General features: G+C 44.5%; 1 protein-coding gene across 3 annotated transcripts in view; it reads right to left on the reverse strand.

Annotated features, from left to right (window-relative positions):
• Positions 1-18540, reverse strand: part of sh3yl1 (SH3 and SYLF domain containing 1) — a 318220-nt gene that overhangs the window by 12323 nt on the left and 287357 nt on the right. The window lies entirely within an intron of this gene.

Raw genomic sequence — 18540 nt, forward strand, 5'->3', positions numbered from 1 at the left:
GCAGCCGAGCGCAGCGCAGCAAGAGCTGTTGGGGGCGGAGCCAGGTCCCTGTGCCGAAAACAGTGCCGGGACCTGTGCAATAGCTCCAGGCGCCCAAAACTGTGTGGGAGGGGCCCGAAGCACGCAGCCCCAAGCCCTGGCCGAATGGCCTCACTGGGGCTGCGTGAATAAGGCTCCTCCCTTGCCCAGCTCCTGCTTCCTCCCGAACCGACTCGAGCTCCCCCCCCCCCGCGACCCGACTTCCGTGACTCTCTCTCACCCCGCCCCCCCCCCGGACCTCCGCGACTCTCTCTCCCCTCCCCTCCCCCCGCCCCCCCCCCCGACCCCCGAGACACGCACCACCTACCTGTAAATCTAGCCCGAGGTCTTGGGCCCGGCCGTTTAGCCTCCTTCTCTCCCTCCCCCCCTCCTTCCCTCCCTCCCCTCTTCCTTCCCTCCCTCCCCCTCCTTTCCTCCCTCCCCTCTTCCTTCCCTCCCTCCTCCCCTCCCCTCTTCCTTCCCTCCCTCCTCTCTCCCTCCCCTCCCTCCCTATATCCTCTCTCCTTCTCCCCCCCTCCACCCCCCACCTCCCTACATCCTCTCTCCTTCTCCCCCCCTCCACCCCCCACCTCCCTACATCCTCTCTCCTTCTCCCCCCCTCCACCCCCCACCTCCCTGCTCCTTCTCCCCCTCCCACCCCACTTCTCCCTCTCCCCCTCCCCCCCTTCTCCCCCTCTGTCAGAAACACAGACACTGACAGACAGAGAGTGAGAGACACACACACAGACAGACAGATAGAGACACTGACAGAGACACACTGGGGGGACCGTCCCTGCACGCTGTTGAAGGACTCCCGGTGCTGCAGTCGGTAAGTAGAAAATGTTTTAGTTATTGATTTTAAATTTTTTTTTTATTTTTTATTAATTTTTTTGGATTGATTTATTGGTTGATTTATTGATGTATTTTTCATTTATTATTGATGATGGCTCTTTATTTGTAAAACTGAAGTGTTTAATGTTTGTAAACTTCCCTTTAAACCCCCTCCCCCCCCATTCCCTACGCCTGATTTGTAACCTACGCCTGATTTTCTAAAGTGTAGACAAGGTTTTTTCGAATGTACAAAAATCTTCACTTACTCCATTCTAAGTTAGTATGGAGTAAGTTTTCACTGCCGAAACTTTGAAAACAGGCATAAGTGGCCGGACACGCCCCCTTTTGAAAAAAAAATTCTGTTCCAAAGTGAAACTGTTCTAACTGACTCGAACTGGAGCAAACTAAATGCCGAGAATTTGAATTTCTAAGATACTCCGTTCTACACCAGTTGCTCCAAAAAATCAGGAGCAAGTGAGGCCGCAACTTGGGCCCATTGTTACTAATTTCCACTGAGTTCATCCACACTTTACCCTTCATCTGTGCATCTCCATGGGCAAACCACTGAGCCCTTTCACACATCATTCCCCACAAGTGAAATAATAGACCTGCACAGACATTCATACCCAAAATAAAGATTTATTACACAACAAATAATGGTGCACCAATATATCCACATTATCAATTCTCACCCATGTGCTGTTCCTCATAACGTCTCTTACGCATACCTATTCTACAATTACGCCGCAGTGTCTCCCATGTGGCTGCATCATGGCTCTGGGAATGCTGGTGTACTTGAGTTGTAGAAGCTACAAACGCCCTCGACCAGCTCATGACATGGAAGAGCGGCTGCATACTGGGCTGCATCATCCTCCCTGCCATCAGTCGGAATTGGCTGGGACGAAGCCATGGTTGGCAGCAATGGTGGCGTGGTAGGGCTCGGCTCAGGACTGGTGTGATCGTGAGAGAGCACATCAGGATCCTGCTCCAATGGCGCATTGCCACTCCCCCCGGTACAGCACCTCACCATCCTCACCAATCTGCTGGAGCACAGTTCGGTGGGGTGGGGTGACACCGGAAGGTCCCCGGTGGTCTGTGGTGGACACAGCAGCAGTCAGATCTCGCGTGGCATCCAACTGAGACTGCATGAGAGCAGACACAGTCTCGATGCCACCAGACACGACAGCGCTAATATGCTCCGTGGCCTTTTGCCCAGAGTGCATTAGAGCATTCTGAGCTTCCAGACTGGCCAGTGGCCATCCTCTCCAATACAGTGCCGAGACGTTGGTTCCCTTCCGCCTGTGCTGTAATGGCAGCTGCCACATCGCCCACGATACGCGTCATCATAGCTGGTTCCGCACGGTCACTCTGGGAGTCCACCATCGTCTGCATACTGGCAATGATGGGCTCCATGGTGTGCGCAGAGCTGTCTGCAATGCAGGTGGCAGATTCCAGCATGCTCCTTGCCATTGCCCCCAACATCTGGGAATGCATGGCCTGCACTAATTTTTCAAAAGCCGCCACATCAAATGGCTCATCTGAGTCTTCTCCAGCAGAACTCGCGTGTGGACTCGCCTTCCGGAGAGCTGGTACCCGAGGTTCCCTTTGCCCTTCACCATGCTAGGCCCTGGTGCATCAACCAATGCCGATCCCTCTGCTAAAGCTAACTGACCCGAACAAAAATTGGCCAGAAATAGCAATGAACCCGGAGACTGGGAGACATTTAGAACTCAGCAGAGGAGGACAATGGGTTTGATTAGGGCAGGGAAAATGGAATACGAGAGGAAGCTTGCAGGGAACATTAAGATGGATTGCAAAAGTTTCTATAGATATGTAAAGAGAAAAAGGTTAGTAAAGACAAACGTAGGTCCCCTGCAGTCAGAATCAGGGGAAGTCATAACGAGGAACAAAGAAATGGCAGACCAATTGAACAAGTACTTTGGTTCGGTATTCACTAAGGAGGACACAAACAACCTTACGGATATAAAAGGGGTCAGAAGGTCTAGTAAGAAGGAGGAACTGAGGGAAATCCTTATTAGTTGGGAAATTGTGTTGGGGAAATTGATGGGATTGAAGGCCGATAAATCCCCAGGGCCTGATGGACTGCATCCCAGAGTACTTAAGGAGATGGCCTTGGAAATAGCAGATGCATTGACAGTCATTTTCCAACATTCCATAGACTCTGGATCAGTTCCTATTGAGTGGAGGGTAGCCAATGTAACCCCACTTTTTAAAAAAGGGAGAGAGAAAACAGGGAATTATAGACCGGTCAGCCTGACATCGGTAGTGGGTAAAATGATGGAATCAATTATTAAGGATGTCATAGCAGCGCATTTGGAAAGAGGTGACATGATAGGTCCAAGTCAGCATGGATTTGTGAAAGGGAAATCATGTTTGACAAGTCTTCTGGAATTTTTTGAGGATGTTTCCAGTGGAGTGGACAAGGGAGAACCAGTTGATGTGGTGTATTTGGACTTTCGGAAGGCTTTCGACAAGGTCCCACACAAGAGATTAATGTGCAAAGTTAAAGCACATGGGATTGGGGGTAGTGTGCTGACATGGATTGAGAACTAGTTGTCAGACATAAAGCAAAGAGTGGGAGTAAATGGGTACTTTTCAGAATGGCAGGCAGTGACTAGTGGGGTACCGCAAGGTTCTGTGCTGGGGCCCCAGCTGTTTACATTGTACATTAATGATTTAGAAGAGGGGATTAAATGTAGTATCTCCAAATTTGCGGATGACACTAAGTTGGGTGGCAGTGTGAGCTGCGAGGAGAATGCTATGAGGCTGCAGAATGACTTGGATAGGTTAGGTGAGTGGGCAAATGCATGGCAGATGAAGTATAATGTGGATAAATGTGAGGTTATACACTTTGGTGGTAAAAACAGAGAGATAGACTATTATCTGAATGGTGACAGTTTAGGAAAAGGGGAGGTGCAATGAGACCTGGGTGTCATGGTACATCAGTCATTGAAGGTTGGCATGCAGGTACAGCAGGCGGTTAAGAAAGCAAATGGCATGTTGGCCTTCATAGCGAGGGGATTTGAGTACAGGGGCAGGGAGGTATTGCTACAGTTGTACAGGGCCTTGGTGAGGCCACATCTGGAGTATTGTGTACAGTTTTGGTCTCCTAACTTGAGGAAGGACATTCTTGCTATTGAGGGAGTGCAGTGAAGGTTCATCAGACTGATTCCCGGAATGGTGGGACTGACATATCAAGAAAGACTGGATCAACTGGGCTTGTATTCACTGGAGTTCAGAAGAATGAGAGGGGATCTCATAGAAACGTTTAACATTCTGATGGGTTTAGACAGGTAAGATGCAGGAAGAATGTTCCCAATGTTGGGGAAGTCCAGAACCAGGGGTCACAGTCTAAGGATAAGGGGTAAGCCATTTAGGACCGAGATGAGGAGAAACTTCTTCACCCAGAGAGTGGTGAACCTGTGAAATTCTCTACCACAGAAAGTTGTTGAGGCCAATTCACTAAATATATTCAAAAGGGAGTTAGATGAAGTCCTTACTACTAGGGGGATCAAGGGGTATGGCGAGAAAGCAGGAATGGGGTACTGAAGTTGCATGTTCAGCCATGAACTCATTGAATGGCGGTGCAGGCTCGAAGGGCCGAATGGCCTACTCCTGCACCTATTTTCTTTGTTTCTATGTTTAATTCCATCGGTCTTCATGGTAAAAGACACTAAAAACATCCCAAATAATGAATAATTAAGGGACTATCGGGAGGGAGGAACTTAAAACAATCACTATCACTAAAGAAAAAGTACTCGGTAAAATAATGGGACTAAAGGTGGACAAGTCCCCTGGACTTGATGGCTTGCATCCTAGGGTCTTAAAAGAAGTGGCTTCAGAGATAGTGGATGCATTGGTTGTAATCTACCAAAGTTCCCTGGTTCTGGAGAGGTCCCAGTGGATTGGAAAACCGCAAATGTAACACCCCTATATAGAAAAGGAGGCAGAAAGAAAGTTGAAAACTATAGACCAGTTAGCTTAACATATTTCATATGTCGTTGGGAAAATGCTGGAGTTCATTATTAAGGAGGTAGTAGGAGGACATTTGGATAAGCATAATATAGTCAAGCAGAGTCAGCATGGTTTTATGAAAGGGAAATCATGTTTGACAAATTTGCTGGAGTTCTTTGAGGATGTAACGAGCAGGGTGGATAAAGGGAGACCAGTGGACGTGGTGAATTTGGATTTCCAGAAGGCATTTGATAAGGTGCCACATAAGAGGTTACTCATGGGGTTGGTGGTAATATATTGGCATAGAGAGCGGACTGGCTGACTAACAGAAAACAAAGAGTCAGGATAAATGGGTCATTTTCAGGTTGATAAACGGTAACGAGTGGGGTGCCACAGGGATCAGTGCTGGGTCCTCAATTATTTACAATCTATATTAATGACTTGGATAAAGGGACTAAGTTTGCTGATGATACAAAGGTGGGTGGGAAAGCAAGTTGCGAGGAGGACACAAATAATCTGCAAAGGGATATAGACAGGCTAAGTGAATGGGCAAACATTTGGCAGATGGAGTACAATGTGAGAAAGTGTGAGGTTATCCACTTTGGCAGGAAAAATAAAAAAGGTAATTATTATTTAAATGGTGAGAGATTACAAAATGCTGCAGTACAACGTGGTTTGGGGGTCTTTGCAGTATACAGGTAAATCAAGTAATCAGGAAAGCAAATGGAATGTTGGTCTTTATTGCAAAGGGGATAGAGAATAAAAGCAGGAAAGTACTGCTGCAACTGTACAGGGTATTGGCGAGACCACACCTAGAGTACTGCATACAGTTTTGGTCTCCTTATTTAAGGAGGGATATACTTGCATTGGAGGCAGTTCAGAGAAGGTTCATGAGGTTGATTCCGGAGATGAAGGGGTTGGCTTATGAAGAAAGGTTGAGCAGGTTGGGCCAAGACTCATTGGAGTTGAGAAGAATGAGAGATGATCATATTGAAACATATAAGTTACCGAGGGGCTCGACAAGGTAGATTCAGAAAGGATGTTCCCACTCAAAGGGGAAATCTAGAACTAAGGGGCATAGTTTAAGAATAAGGAGCCGCCCATTTAGAATGGAGATGAGTAGGAATTTCTTCTCTCAGAGGGTTGTAAATCTGTGGAATTCTCTGCCCAGAGAGTTGTGGAGGCTGGGTCATTGAACATATTTAAGGTGGAGATAGACAGATTTTTGAAAAATGAGGGAGTGAAGGGTTATGGGGAGCGGGCAGGAAAGTGAAGCTGAGCTCAAGATCAGATCAGCCATGATCTTATAGAATGGCAGAGCAGGCTTGAGGGACCGAATGGCCGACTCCTGCTCCTATTCCTTATGTTCTTCTGGAACACTACATAAACAGAATCTAAAACAAATAATACAAAGAACCTAACAAAACTAATGTGATTAAAGTTTGAGGGAAATTAAAAGTAATGAGTAAAGATAAACTTAGAGTCACTGTGAGAAATATAGGGGTAGACTTTCCCCTGATGATCGCTGGGCTATCGCCCATATATTGCAACATTTAGACACACAGATAAGAATTGGGACCCCTAGTTCCCAATCTTAGTTTTGCACTGAAAAATTCATGTGATATCTGCTGAGTCAGTATGAGTGACAGTTGCAGATAAATAAATTGTACAAGTAGATGTATTTCAAGAAAGGTATAAATATGTAATGAAACCCTATGTCAGGTGTTTGATAACACTCCTGTGAAGCACCTTGCAATGTTTTACTACGTTAAAGGCGCTATATAAATGCAAGTTGTTGTTGTTTGAAAAAAAAAGCTTCTGAGGTCTGGATCCCAGCTTTCATTGGCTGAGGAAAATATGAATTGACTTTTCAAACAGTTGCTTCCTATTCCTTCTCTGCCACCTGCTCCTGTTCACTCATGCTCCATATATCACCCAGTGCATACCCTAATGTCACCGTCAAAATTCCCAGGATGAATATATGCCGGTTTCAAGAAATAAATATCTTGTTTTGCTAACTCTATTCTGATTTCTGTTGGCATACCTTCTGTGGTAAGGCATTCACTGTTCTACAAGGACAACATGAAATGCACAATGTATTGTGCTCAAAAGTGTAGGAGTGTGCCATTTTAAGGGGTCAAAAGGTAATTGCTCTGCAGTCTTGCAATTGATTCTAGCACTGTTTTTATGCCAGACTTCTCTTTTTTTTAAAGCAAACTACTTCAGGCCAACATTCTAATTATTAACTAAACAGAAGTGAGCCGAAATTGAATAATTTGATCAACTTATTTTGCAGACTGGAAAGTACCTTGATGTAAAGCGGCCAGCTTTTTTCCTTTGGCCTGCATCAAAACAAAGGGCGTGTCTGCTTGCAGAAGTATCACCTTTACTATATTGCCTGAGGCACTGCTAATACCAAGTTCGAAAATGCACTGGTTGATGAGCAGTGGCAGACATTAAAGGAAAAATTTCAAAACTCGCAACAAAAAGATATCCCAATGAGAAGGAAAGAGTGTAATAGAAGGGATAACCATCCGTGGTTAACTAAGGAAATAAGCGAGGGTATCAAATTGAAACAAAAGGCATACAATGTGGCCAAGACTAGTGGCAGGCCAGGGGATTGGGAAATTTTTAAAAGCCAGCAGAGATTGACTTAAAAAAAAAGATATATAGAATGGGAAGATAGATTATGAAAGTAAACTAGCGCGAAATATAAAAACAGATTGTAAGAGTTTCTACAGGTACATAAAAAGGAAAAGAATGGCTAAAGTAAATGTCGGTTCCCTGGAGGATGAGACTGGGGAATTAATAATGAAGAACAGGGAAATGGCAGAGATGTTGAAAAAATATTTTGTATCGGTTTTCACGGTAGAAGACACTAAAAACATCCCAATAGTGGATAATGAAGGGGTTATAGGTAGGGAGGAACTTAATACAATCATTATCACTAATGAATTGTACTATGTAAAATAACGGGACTAAAGGCAGACAATTCCCCTGGCCCTGATGGTTTACATCCTAGGGTCTTAAGAGAAGTGGCTGCAGAGATAGTGGATGCATTGGCTGTAATCTACAAAAATTCCCTGGATTCTGGGGAGGTCCCAGCAGATTGGAAAATCGCAAATGTAACATCCCTATATAAAAAAGGAGGCAGACAAAAAGCAGGAACCAAAGACCTGTTAGCCTAAGATCTGTCGTTGGGAAAATGCTGGAGTCCATTATTAAGGAAGCAGTAGCGGGACATTTGGAAAAGCATGATTCAAGCAAGCAGAGCCAGCATAATTTTATGAAAGGGAAATCACACTTGACAAATTTTCCAGAGTTCTTTGAGGATGTAACGAGCAGGGTGGATAAGGGGGAACCAGTGGATGTGGTGTATTTGGATTTCCAGAAGGCATTCGATAAGGTGCCACACAAGAGGTTACTGCATAAGATAAAAGTTCACGGGGTTGGGGATAATATTCTATCAGCATGGATAGAGGATTGGCTAACTAATAGAAAGCAGAAAGTCTGGATAAATGGATCATTTTCCAGTTAGCAAACAGTGACTAGTGGGGTGCCGCAGGGATCGGTGCTGGGTCCTCAATTATTTACAATCCATATTAATGGCTTGGATGAAGGGACCAAGTATAATGTAGCCAAGTTTGCTGATGATACAAAGATGGGTGGGAAAGCAAATTGTGAGGAGAACACAAAAAATCTGCAAAGGGATATAGACAGGCTAAGTGAGTGGGCAAACATTTGGCAGGTGGAGTATAATGTGGGAAAATGTGTGGTTATCCACTTTGGCAGAAATAATAGAAAAGCAAATTATAATTTAAATGGAGAAAAATTGTAAAGTGCTGCTGTATAGAGAGACCTGGGGGTCCTTGTGCACGAAACACAAAAAGTTAGAATGCAGATACAGTAAGTAATCAGAAAAGGCAAATGGAATGTTGGCCTTTATTGCAAGGGGAATAGAGTATAAAAGCAGGGAAATCTTGCTACAGCTATACAAGGTATTGGTGAGGCCAGACCTGGAATATTATGTACAGTTTTGGTTTCCATATTTATGAAAGAATATACTTGCTTTGGAGGCAGTTCAGAGAAGGTTCACTAGGTTGATTCCGGAGATGAGGGGGTTGACTTATGAGGAAAGGTTGAGTAGTTTGGGCCTCTACTCATTGGAATTCAGAAGAATGAGAGGTGAGCTTATCGAAACGTATAAGATTACGAGGGGGCTTGACAAGGTGGATGCAGAGAGGATGTTTCCACTGACGGGGGAGACTAGAACTACAAGGCATGATCTTAGAATACGGGGCCGCCAATTTAAAACCGAGATGACGAGAAATTTCTTCTCTCAGAAGGTTGTAAATCTGTGGAATTCACTGCCTCAGAGAGCTGTGGAAGCTGGGTCATTGAATAAATTTAAGACAGAAATAGACAGTTTCTTTCTTAAACGATAAGGGGTTGTGGGGAGTGGTCAGGGAAGTGGAGCTGAGTCCATGATCAGAACAGCCATGATCTTATTGAATGGGGGAGCAGGCTCGAGGGGCCGTATGGCCTACTCCTGTTCCTATTTCTTATATTCTTATGTTCTTATGAGGGGGTTGATTTATGAGGATAGGTTGAGTAGATTAGGCCTATACACATTGGAGTTCAGAAGAATGAAAGGTGATCTTATTGAAACATAAGATAATGAGGGGGTTCGACAATTTGGACGCAGAGAGGATATTTCTACTCATAGGGGAAACTAAAACTAAAACATAGTCTTAGAATAAGGGGCCGCCCATTTAAAATTGAGATGAGGAGACATTTCTTCTCTCAGAGGGTTGTAAATCTATAGAATTCTCTGACCCAAAGAGCTGTGGAGGGTGGGTCATTGAATATATTTAAGGTGGTGATAGACAGATTTTTGAGCGATAAGGGAGGAAAGGGTAATGGGAGTGGACAGGGAAGTGGAGCTGAGTCCATGATCAGATCAGCCATGATCTTATTGAATGGTGGAGCAGGCTCAAGGGGCCAAATGGTCTACTCCTGCTCCTATTTTCTATGTTCTAATAACAATAGCAGCCATACAAGTAGATAGACAAAGCCCACTAAACATCCCATTTTCAGCAGCAATGTTAGAGCGGTGGCATAGAAGGTTACCTCATAGAAGAGAGATAATTCTTCTGGATGCATCTAATCCATGCAGAGTATACATACCCTATTTAGAAACAGAATGAAGTCTTTCAGGATGTATTAGCATTTCAACACCAAAATAAAAACTACAGCAAAGCTACAATTTCTCCCAGCTCGGTTATATTTGTAGAAATGTTGTGTTAAGCTTTTTCGATTTCTTTAATTCTACTTTGTACAGCCGAATATACAAAATGTACAGGAAATAATTTTGCCAGTTTCAAACATACAAAGTAAGAAAGGTAACAAAGGAAATCTAGTTCACCTGTATTGTTTATGACTATGTTGAAGATTTGCGTAGACCACTTTTATCTACTTCCCAACTTGGTACCAAGCTTTTCCTCTTTATTCCCCATTGAAGCTGTGATATTTCCATTCATTTTTTGATTCCTTCAACTAAGTTGCATGCATTGTCTATTCAAAATGTAACAGCTCCAACTTTTAGCTGGAGCATCCATTGGGCAGAAATCATGAGGCATGGCATTTGCAATCACTGCACCATTAGTGTGCTGACCCGTCTCTGTTTCCAGAGTCTGTGGCTGAGGTCCCGGCATCAAAATTCCTTGGGCTAGAATTTCGACGACTTTGAACCAGGTTTTCACCGTGATTTGACCCTCTGCGGCGAAAACCCAGTCGGCGGGATCTTCGGGGTAACTTTTTGCGGCGGCGCTTCCACGTACCACCAAGAAGAGGAGCGCTGACATACAATACCGGAAATAGCGTTTGCGATTGAATATTGGCTTTTTCGAGACCCGTATTCTGCGCCCAGAATACTGACAGGGAAAAACCCGTGTTGCAGTAAGTATGAAAACCTGCAAAAAAGGTAAGTTAAAGTTTTTATTTTTTTAATTCTTTTCAGTGATTTAGTAGGTAAGGGTTTTGTGAATGTTTTTTGTTTTGAATTTTTTTGTTGCTTTTCTACCCTCCCAAGGCCTCTCTTGCAGCACTATCGGCCCTGGACTAAAGTTGCTGAAATTCGTGATTTGTGCCACGAATCCTCGTGCAATGCCAATTTTTACTGATGCACAAATTAAAAAGGCCGAAAAGCGGGCCTAAAAATGATAGCGAAGCAAAAATGGTAATTTTAGCGTAAAACTACTGTTTTTGCTGAAAACTGAAAGTCTAGTCCTTTGTGCTTTTCCATTAGTGGGTGAGAAATTGTATATTGCTCTCGGCCTTAAGGGCTGTAGCAGTTTAAAGAGATGCATTTTTTCCCAACAGCAAAGCTGAATCTGCTAATTAAAAGAAATTATGGGAACATGCAGGAAACATTCAGGAGGCCTCTGTGGAGTGAATAGACAAGGGGGCCGAAATTGGTGGATGAATAAGATCCGGTCCGCCTATTTTTTGGCGGTATGTCGGCGGTTTGCCAGTGATCTGCAGCGGGCAGCAAGTAACTTAGTAGTTGATCCAGATCGACTTTCTCTTCAATGGACGGTGCGGCACTGAACTGCGCATGCACGATTTTTGTTTTCCCCACTTTTTTTACAGAAGCGTTTTGCCCGCGATTTTGGGGGTCAGAGCTCACCCGCGCATGCGCAGTGACTTGAAGAGAACGGAGAGAGAATGAGAAGGAGCAGCAAGCTAGTCGACGGGCAGTTACTTGAAAAACACATTGCAGAGTTAAAAAATATTCCTAGCAACTAATAATTCTACAGTTTGAAGAATAAGACATATTTTACAAAGCAAAAATCATAATCACAGAAATATTATGGAAATGTTAAAAAAAATCAAATCGCAGATCATCAAAAAGGATGGGAGGATGAGGACGCCACCTTCGACAAGACGGAGTTATCCACCCTTCTCAAGAGAGGTACTCCGAGCTAACAAAGTGTGGTCGTGGAAAGCAACCCCCCAAAGGAGTACAACAGGATATGGGAACGAGATCGGGGAGGCTGTGGCCTCTAAAAGTACCATGGTAAGCACCGGGGAAAGGTGCTGTAAGAGATGGAACGACCTGGTGAGGGTAGCAAGAGTAAGTAATAATTTTTTTTGTGCACCCCCATATGCCATGTACCATGTAAATGTAGGTTCTGTGTCACACAGATGATGTTATTTATCTTAAGGTTATGGCGATGTATTTGTGCTTTCAAGCAATGACAACAAGATCGACGCAGTGTTTTGTGTGTGTGTGTGTGTGTGTGTGACCGACCCTGTGTGTCTGAAATGTTAAATGGATTGAAGATTTGTACTTGATTTACTTTACTTTCTGCAGAAGACATCTGCAATAGCAACCGATCAGCGGCATACGGGGGGAGGACCCACAACCCAGGAGCCTCTGACTGACATTGGGATTCTTGCCCTGTCCCTGGTTGGGGATAGCAACTGTGCCACCATCGGCATTGGAGCTGACCCATCACACAAAAAGATAAGTTGAATAAAATGCAGTCTGTGTTGCGGTCGTCTCATGTCATGTAATGTAACTGTAACTGTAATGTTGGCCTGATTTAATGTAATTTAAATTTATTGCACTGTAATGTTGGCCTCAGGTGATGTACTACAATATTGGGGGCATGTAACGCAATGCATATATGTATTGTCTGTCTGCGATATGTAATGCAACAATGCAGCAGTGGTGGACATTTAAGTAAGAATGCGATAAGTCACTGTTCTATGTACTCATGGAACCCTGACCCCTCCCCTGGTGCCAAGCTTTTTAAAATGTTGTTTCGTACTTCCAGATTCGGATGATTCAGACCACACCGACACAGAGAGACTCACTACCTCCACTTCTGGCGACACACAGCCCTCTCCCGACTTCACCACTGGCAGAGATGCGGAAGATGAAGAGGAAGAGCCACTGATCCTGCATCTGCTGATGATATAGCTCATGACTCCGGTTCGCAACACGTCTGCAGCTGGCATACAATGAGAGACATGCCGTCACAAGAAATCTGACAGAGCAAACCATTGGTGTCCTGAAGCAATGATTCCACTGCCTGGGCAGCTCTGGCAATGTGTGCAAGCTCTGAGATGCGGGTATGAGGGTGGCAACAGTGCTAAGTGTGTAAAGGTGAGATGAAGCATATGAATGTTAGGTATAAGTCCTGATGGATAGAGATTTTTGGTAGGTTAGTGATGGGGTTGTGGTGAATTGAGCAGTGGCTGAGGCTAGTGGTGCAGTTGATAGGATATGGCATTTGCAGATGCATTCACTGACCTTGACCATTCATGTGAGGTCATAAAACAACTTCCAGCACTACCTCAAGGTCCTTAGAACTCCACGTCGATCGGTTCCCACTGTCTTCTCTCTGGAGCGCCTCCTGCCGAGGATACAGGACATAACTCCTCCTTTCTACCTCCTCCTTCAAGGCTTCCAATGCAGCATCCGAAAAGCTGGGTGCCTGCTCTCTCCTGTGGTCAGCCATTCTTCACTCTTTTCCAGGTCAGATTCAGTTGTAGAATGACTCTCAGCACCTGCTCCAGCCACAATACGCCTCCCCTTTAAGAGGTGCAGGCTAGCTTTAAGTAGTACAAGTTAGTAACAACCTTAGCAGCCAAGGAACTATGTGGGTAGTGCTGGCTGCAGCAGAAATCATAATAATGAGCAGGCAGCACAAAGCTGGCATGCTGCCTGCAGTACACTGAACGGGAGCAGGTTAACCGCACATCATAATTCAACGTTTGTTTTCGGGGGGCTATCTAATTTAACCATCCATGATACTCAGATCGATGGGTGTGAGGTCACAATTTCGATTACGGGAACTCTGCCCTTTTATCTAGTACTAACTATACCCAAGCTTTCGAAACGATGCGCTGTGCTGATGGGAGCAGATTTTCTCTTTGGCAATTGGAATGAAACAGTAAATGCAAGTACAAGTTTATTGTTTCATAATAAATATTGTGCAAAGTAAATCTTCCCATCAATATTTTACAACTCACTGACAGTGGCACTTTCTGCCCATTATTAACTTTTAATATAGACAGATTTTACAACCGTTTCAATTGGAACACAACATTCAAAGTACTAGATTTCCACTGGATTTCACAATCCCTCTGGATAATGCATACCATCTGGGACCATTTTGCTGTGAGAGACATCCAGAATATATGAACGAATTAATTAATAGCAGTGTACAATATATTGAAAACAACTTGACATCTGGTACATTTAATGTTAAACTTGCTGACCTAATTAAAACTGCACTCAATCTACAATATAAAATATGTAGATGTTGTCTTATGGAGAATTAAAAAAATTGTATTAATATAGTATCTTGGAAAGGACAACACTTTAAGCAATACAATTACATTCAAATAACTTCAGAGTGAAGCGACAAAAGTCAATTAATTACTGATTTAGAGGGATTAATATTGATTCAATGGGAATTCAGATTAAAACATAAACTTGGACGAACCTTAATTTAAGAGTTTAAGGCAGCAATTAAGCAACACTCTATGCTCCCAAGAGCTGTATTGGAGAATTGACATTTAGAAGCTCGATTGAAGGACAAGGCCACAGGTCAAACCTTCCAATCACAAACTATATGAAGTAGTCTAGAGCTGTTTTATGATACTTATCATGACCATGTACGGAAATGATTTACATTTTACTAAATTGAAAATTTAAATTCAAACTTGCTGCTTTAACTTTCTTGTGCCCTTCATTAAAAGTAAACATTTATCCCCATATTGTGGTTGAAAGCACATTAATGCACAAATGTTCACTTTTGTTGTTTGTAGCAGGGCTTTATCAAAAATGGAAAATGCACATTGCAACATCTTGATGCTCAATATTGCATTATATTTAGTAGAACAATGCGGAGATTAGTTTCACAAAGGTTCAGCCATTAATTTAGGGTACGATAGCATAGTGGTTATGTTACTGGACGAGTAATCTGGGGAAGCGAGTTCAAATCCCACCAAGGAACTGGGGATTTAAAAATTCAGTTAAGTAAATAAATCTGGAATAAAAATTTAGTACAGGTGCAGCGTCGAATATCCGGAGTTCCGGAATATTCCGTAATCCGGACTGATTGGTGTGCTGTTCCTCATAACGTCTCTTACGCATACCTATTCTACAATTACGCCGCAGTGTCTCCCATGTGGCTGCATCATGGCCCTGGGAATGTTGGTGTACTTGAGTTGTAGAAGCTACAAACGCCCTCGACCAGCTCATGCCGTGGAAGAGCGGCTGCATACTGGGCTGCATCATCCTCCCTGCCATCAGTCGGAATTGGCTGGGACGAAGCCATGGTTGGCAGCAATGGTGGCGTGGTAGGGCTCGGCTCAGGACTGGTGTGATCGTGAGAGAGCACATCAGGATCCTGCTCCAATGGCGCATTGCCACTCCCCCCGGTACAGCACCCTCACCATCCTCACCAATCTGCTGGAGCACAGTTCGGTGGGGTGGGGTGACACCGGAAGGTCCCCGGTGGTCTGTGGTGGACACAGCAGCAGTCAGATCTCGCGTGGCATCCAGCTGAGACTGCATGAGAGCAGACACAGTCTCGATGCCACCAGACACGACAGCGCTAATATGCTCCGTGGCCTTTTGCCCAGAGTGCATTAGAGCATTCTGAGCTTCCAGACCGGCCAGTGGCCATCCTCTCCAATACAGTGCCGAGATGTTGGTTCCCTTCCGCCTGTGCTGTAATGGCAGCTGCCACATCGCCCACGATACGCGTCATCGTAGCTGGATCCGCACGGTCACTCTGGGAGTCCACCATCGTCTGCACACTGGCAATGATGGGCTCCATGGTGTGCGCAGAGCTGTCTGCAATGCAGGTGGCAGATTCCAGCACGCTCCTTGCCATTGCCCCTAACATCTGGGAATGCATGGCCTGCACTAATTTTTCAAAAGCCGCCACATCAAATGGCTCATCTGAGTCTTCTCCAGCAGAACTCGTGTGTGGACTCGCCTTCCGGAGAGCTGGTACCCGGGGTTCCCTTTGCCCTTCACCATGCTAGGCCCCGGTGCATCACCCAATGCCGATCCCTCTGCTAAAGCTAACTGACCCGACCAAAAATTGGCCAGAAATAGCAATGAACCCGGGGACTGGGAGACATTTAGAACTCAGCAGAGGAGGACAATGGGTTTGATTAGGGCAGGGAAAATAGAGTACGAGAGGAAGCTTGCAGGGAACATTAAGATGGATTGCAAAAGTTTCTATAGATATGTAAAGAGAAAAAGGTTAGTAAAGACAAACGTAGGTCCCCTGCAGTCAGAATCAGGGGAAGTCATAACGAGGAACAAAGAAATGGCAGATTAATTGAACAAGTACTTTGGTTCGGTATTCACTAAGGAGGACACAAACAACCTTACGGATATAAAAGGGGTCAGAAGGTCTAGTAAGAAGGAGGAACTGAGGGAAATCCTTATTAGTTGGGAAATTGTGTTGGGGAAATTGATGGGATTGAAGGCCGATAAATCCCCAGGGCCTGATGGACTGCATCCCAGAGTACTTAAGGAGGTGGCCTTGGCAATAGCAGATGCATTGACAGTCATTTTCCAACATTCCATAGACTCTGGATCAGTTCCTATGGAGTGGAGTGTAGCCAATGTAACCCCACTTTTTAAAAAAGGAGGGAGAGAGAAAACAGGGAATTATAGACCGGTCAGCCTGACATCGGTAGTGGGTAAAATGATGGAATCAATTATTAAGGATGTCATAGCAGCGCATTTGGAAAGAGGTGACATGATAGGTCCAAGTCAGCATGGATTTGTGAAAGGGAAATCATGTTTGACAAGTCTTCTGGAATTTTTTGAGGATGTTTCCAGTAGAGTGGACAAGGGAGAACCAGTTGATGTGGTGTATTTGGACTTTCGGAAGGCTTTCGACAAGGTCCCACACAAGAGATTAATGTGCAAAGTTAAAGCACATGGGATTGGGGGTAGTGTGCTGACATGGATTGAGAACTAGTTGTCAGACATAAAGCAAAGAGTGGGAGTAAATGGGTACTTTTCAGAATGGCAGGCAGTGACTAGTGGGGTACCGCAAGGTTCTGTGCTGGGACCCCAGCTGTTTACATTGTACATTAATGATTTAGAAGAGGGGATTAAATGTAGTATCTCCAAATTTGCGGATGACACTAAGTTGGGTGGCAGTGTGAGCTGCAAGGAGAATGCTATGAGGCTGCAGAATGACTTGGATAGGTTAGGTGAGTGGGCAAATGCATGGCAGATGAAGTATAATGTGGATAAATGTGAGGTTATACACTTTGGTGGTAAAAACAGAGAGATAGACTATTATCTGAATGGTGACAGTTTAGGAAAAGGGGAGGTGCAACGAGACCTGGGTGTCATGGTACATCAGTCATTGAAGGTTGGCATGCAGGTACAGCAGGCGGTTAAGAAAGCAAATGGCATGTTGGCCTTCATAGCGAGGGGATTTGAGTACAGGGGCAGGGAGGTATTGCTACAGTTGTACAGGGCCTTGGTGAGGCCACACCTGGAGTATTGTGTACAGTTTTGGTCTCCTAACTTGAGGAAGGACATTCTTGCTATTGAGGGAGTGCAGTGAAGGTTCATCAGACTGATTCCCGGAATGGCGGGACTGACATATCAAGAAAGACTGGATCAACTGGGCTTGTATTCACTGGAGTTCAGAAGAATGAGAGGGGATCTCATAGAAACGTTTAACATTCTGATGGGCTTAGACAGGTTGGATGCAGGAAGAATGTTCCCAATGTTGGGGAAGTCCAGAACCAGGGATCACAGTCTAAGGATAAGGGGTAAGCCATTTAGGACCGAGATGAGGAGAAACTTCTTCACCCAGAGAGTGGTGAACCTGTGAAATTCTCTACCACAGAAAGGTGTTGAGGCCAATTCACTAAATATATTCAAAAGGGAGTTAGATGAAGTCCTTACTACTAGTGGGATCAAGGGGTATGGCGAGAAAGCAGGAATGGGGTACTGAAGTTGCATGTTCAGCCATGAACTCATTGAATGGCGGTGCAGGCTCGAAGGGCCGAATGGCCTACTCCTGCACCTATTTTCTTTGTTTCTATGTTTAATTCCATCGGTCTTCATGGTAAAAGTCACTAAAAACATCCCAAATAATGAATAATTAAGGGACTATCGGGAGGGAGGAACTTAAAACAATCACTATCACTAAAGAAAAAGTACTCGGTAAAATAATGGGACTAAAGGTGGACAAGTCCCCTGGACTTGATGGCTTGCATCCTAGGGTCTTAAAAGAAGTGGCTTCAGAGATAGTGGATGCATTGGTTGTAATCTACCAAAGTTCCCTGGTTCTGGAGAGGTCCCAGTGGATTGGAAAACCTCAAATGTAACACCCCTATATAGAAAAGGAGGCAGAAAGAAAGTTGAAAACTATAGACCAGTTAGCTTAACATATGTCATATGTCGTTGGGAAAATGCTGGAGTTCATTATTAAGGAGGTAGTAGGAGGACATTTGGATAAGCATAATGTAGTCAAACAGAGTCAGCATGGTTTTATGAAAGGGAAATCATGTTTGACAAATTTGCTGGAGTTCTTTGAGGATGTAACGAGCAGGGTGGATAAAGGGAGACCAGTGGACGTGGTGAATTTGGATTTCCAGAAGGCATTTGATAAGGTGCCACATAAGAGGTTACTCATGGGGTTGGTGGTA

This window comes from Pristiophorus japonicus, chromosome 7 (genome assembly GCF_044704955.1).
Source record: "Pristiophorus japonicus isolate sPriJap1 chromosome 7, sPriJap1.hap1, whole genome shotgun sequence".
Taxonomy (NCBI): domain Eukaryota; kingdom Metazoa; phylum Chordata; class Chondrichthyes; family Pristiophoridae; genus Pristiophorus; species Pristiophorus japonicus.